At 41.3% G+C, this 4025-nt stretch overlaps 1 non-coding gene across 1 annotated transcript; it reads left to right on the top strand.

The window, feature by feature from the left end:
• The first annotated feature begins 1875 nt into the window (after positions 1–1875).
• On the top strand, positions 1876–1979 carry LOC148577920 (small nucleolar RNA R71). Its single transcript, XR_015903638.1, has one exon. It is a non-coding gene; the product is annotated as a small nucleolar RNA R71 (small nucleolar RNA).
• Positions 1980–4025: the final 2046 nt, after the last annotated feature.

Raw genomic sequence — 4025 nt, 5'->3', positions numbered from 1 at the left:
GTTTCTTTTGAGGTTGCCTTCCCCTTGGTGACCTCTTTTCTCCAAGGAATTGTGATGCTGTCTTCACCTGCCTCTAGAGGTTTGGGTTCTTCCAACTTTTCCTTGAGCTGTGGCAATTGCTGTTTTCCTTGTTTGTCAGTTAAGGGGGGTCTCAGAATGAACTGGCTGTGCTTCAGTGCTTGTTTCCTCCTTCAGTATCTCATTATCATTTGTGCTTAGTTCCTTGTCCTCTTGATCTGTTTCTTGTGAGAGTTTGAAACATTGAAGCTGAGTCGTTCATCATGGATTCTCAATATTAGCTCCCCTTTCTCTACATCGATAAGTGCTCTGGCCGTAGCTAGAAATGGTCTTCCCAATATGATTGGGTGAGTGTGACTTTCTTCCATGTCCAGAATGACAAAGTCTGTTGGGAGAAAGTACTTCCCAACCTTTAGCAACACATTTTCCACCACTCCTATTGCTTGCTTTTGAGTTTTGTCAGCCAGTCTGATAATGACATCTGTGGGCATTATCTCATTGATCTGTAGCCTCTTCACCAGGGATAAGGGCAGTAAGTTGATGCTGGCCCCTAAATCGCATAGTGCTCTGTCGAACATATTTTCACCTATGGCACAAGGGATATGAAAACTTCCTGGGTCTCTTCTTTTTATAGGCAACTCAGGTTGAATAAGGGCACTACATTCCTTGTTCATCACTATAGTCTGCCCTCCCTTGAGTGAGCTTTTCCTGGGAAGAAGTTCCTTCATATACTTGATGAATGCAGGCATTTGTTGAATTGCCTTGATGAATGGTATGTTCACATGCAGAGATGCAAACAAGTCTAGGAACCTTGAGTATATTCTTTTTCCCACAGCACCATTGAGCAGTTGAGGGAATGGTGCATAGAGCTTCAGCAGCTCTTGTTGTGAGATTTCTGGTTCTTTGTGATCTCTATCCTCCTCCTTTGTTGAGTTGTCTTCAGGTTGTTTACACATTTTGCCTTGCTTGTCTTCAATCTCTTGATCACTTGTAGTGACCATTTTGCAATCTTCCCATCTTACTTTCTTTGCTTCTCCCTTGGGGTTTTTATCAGTGTCACTTGGGAAGATATCAGTAGGTTTGGGAATCTTCTCAGCTAAATATCCCACCTGGAATTCCAGCTTCCTAATGGTTTCTCCCTGGTTCTTAATATTGGCTCGCACCTCCTCTTTGAACACCTTATTTTCTTGAATCTCTTGGCATATTCCTTCAAGTAAGGCTTCAATCTTAGAGAGCCTGTCATCAATTGATGAGTGGTTCGGAGTAGATGTGCTATTTTGGTTTTGATAAGTATGTGGAGAAGTGTTGTTGTGGGGGTGTTGAGATGTCCTCTGGGTGAATTGTTGGTGAGCTGCATTGTTGTTGGAGTTGTAACGTCTCTGGTCTTCGTTTTGATCTTGCTCACTTTCCCACCCAAAGTTCAGGTGATTTCTCCATCCAGGGTTGTAAGTCTTGGAGTATGGATCATAGTTTTTCCTTGGTGAATTCCCAATGTAGTTGGCTTGCTCCTGACTCCCTTCTGCTTCTTGGTTTACTCCTTCTTGTGTTGTTGATGAAGTGGAGATTGCTGCTACTTGGTTCATCTCCATCTTCTTGGTGAGGTCAGCCAGCTGCTGGGTAATGAGCTTGTTTTGGGCCAACAGAGCGTCTACATTGTTTAGCTCCATCACTCCTCTTGTGTTCCCTCTTTCAGAAGCATAGAAGTAGTCATTTTCTGCTATTGTTTCAATAACATCTATGGCTTCCTCAATGGTCTTCTTCTTGTTCAAGGACCCTCCAGATGAATGGTCTACTGCCTTCTTTGACTCATAAGAGAGCCCTTCATAGAAAATGTGCAGCTGGACCCATTCGTTGAACATGTCAGGTGGACACCTCCTTGTTAAGTCTTTGAACCTCTCCCATGCTTCATACAGAGTCTTACCATCCTGTTGCCTGAAGGTTTGAACCTGAGCTCTCAGCCTATTGATTCGTTGAGGAGGGTAGAATCTTGCTAAGAATTTGTTCACCACATCCTCCCAAGTTGTCAAGCTCTCCCTTGGGAAGGATTCCAGCCACTTGGCTGCCTTGTCTCTGAGTGAGAAGGGAAATAAGAGCAATCTATAGGCGTCAGGATGAACACCATTAGATTTCACTGTGTCACATATTCTCAGGAAGGTGGTCAAATGTTGGTTGGGATCTTGAACACCTCCTCCAAACGAACAGTTATTCTGAACAAGGGTGATGAGCCGTGGTTTAAGTTCAAAGTTGTTGGCATGGATTGTTGGCTTTTGGATGCTACTTCCACAATTGCCTGGGTTTGGATTAATGTAAGAGCCCAAAACTCTTCTATCCTCCCCAGCATGATTTGCTCCACCTCCTTTGCCATGGTTGTGAGTCTCTTCTTCATGATGATTTTCCATGTTTTCTTCCATGTTTGGTTCAAAGTATTCCTCAAACTGTTCCTCTTCTTCTTCAGCACCAGCTACTCGTTTTCCTTTTGCCTCCCTCCTTAGTCTAAGGAAGGTTCTCTCTGGTTCAGAATCAAAGGAAGTTGAAGCCCCGCTTCTTCTCCCTGTCATACAACCAACAAGTACAAGCAGAGAAAATAGGTGCAGACAGTATTTGTGTCAGAATTGATGTTAGTTGTGGGTGATGCAATATATCAAACAGTTAGTGGGTTAGCAAACAGAATTGAAAATAACAAAGAAAAACAAAAGAGTAGATGGAGAAGGGAAGAAGTTTAACTAAAACAAAAAGTAAATCACTCAAACAGAAAATTGAAATTCACAAAATAAAATGCTCAATCTAGTGATCTTCCAATCTAATCATTGTTGATGCACAATCAATCCCCGGCAACGGCGCCATAAACTTGATGCGGGGAAAACTTGTCTCTTAACAAATCTTCCTTCGGTAAGTGTACCGAAGTTGTCGTCAAGTAAAAACTCACAATAGAGTGAGGTCGAATCCCACAGGGATTGATTGATCAAGCAACTTTAATTAGAAGAATGTTCTAGTTGAGCGAGTCCAGAATTTGGGTTGAGAGTTGCAGAAAATAAAATGGCGGGAATGTAAATAACAGAAAAGTAAATGCTAGAATTAAAGTACTGGAAGTAAATGACTGAAAATAAATTGCAGAATTGTAAATGGGAATGGGGGATTTGCTCATAAAAGTAAATCGCAGAAATTAAAGAGAATGGGTAAGATTAGAGATGGGGAGTTCATTGGGCTTAGGAGATGTTGCAATTCTCCGGATCAAATTCATTTTCATCTCTTCCTCAATCAATGCACTCATTGATCTCCTTGGCAATCTTAAGTGATTGAATTGCAATTCCTTGCAATTCAATCTCTCAAATCTTGATCAATAGCCAATTCCTTGGTCAATTGATCATGAGAAGAGATGAAGTATGGTCACTGATTATACCACATGCATTTCCCAAACCAAGTAATGAGAGGGTTACAGTTACATACCCATCCAAACCCAATTTGGTCCAGCATGAGAAAGCATTTCTAGCTTGATCTCTTCATTCCTCTTCCAAGGTTCAAAAGAGATCCAAGTTTGAATAGCTTCTCTTCCAAGATAACTACTCAATTGGATGAAGATCGAAAGCTTTCAAGTAAAATCAAGAGGAAAGATAGAAGAAGAACAATGAAGATTAGTATTGATCCATCAAATTACAACAAATCTCCCTAACCCAATGAAAAGGGGTTTAGTTGTTCATAGCTCTTGAAGATGAAAACAAAGATGGAGAATACATCATAAAACTAGAAATTGCAAAGAAAGTAAAATACAGAGAGTGGTTCTTCAGCCTCCAGAACTCCTTTACAATTCAAAGCTACTCCTATATATACTACTCTTCTCAGCTTCTAGCTCACTCTTCAAGTCTTGTGCCTTTGGATCTTGAGTTTGAAGCAGTTCCTTTCTTTATTTGGGCTTGGCTTTACTTGCAGAGAGAAAGTGCGGAGTGGGCAGAGACTTAAGCTCAGGGCGTAAGGAGTGTTAATCATTTAGTGAAAGTCCAAGTTCGGGA

The sequence above is a fragment of the Arachis ipaensis genome, chromosome B1 (assembly GCF_059453495.1).
Source record: "Arachis ipaensis isolate K30076 ecotype BB chromosome B1, ASM5945349v1, whole genome shotgun sequence".
NCBI lineage: Eukaryota > Viridiplantae > Streptophyta > Magnoliopsida > Fabales > Fabaceae > Arachis > Arachis ipaensis.
Note: the sequence above shows the minus strand (reverse complement) of the source record. Positions and strands in the feature narration are given on the sequence as shown.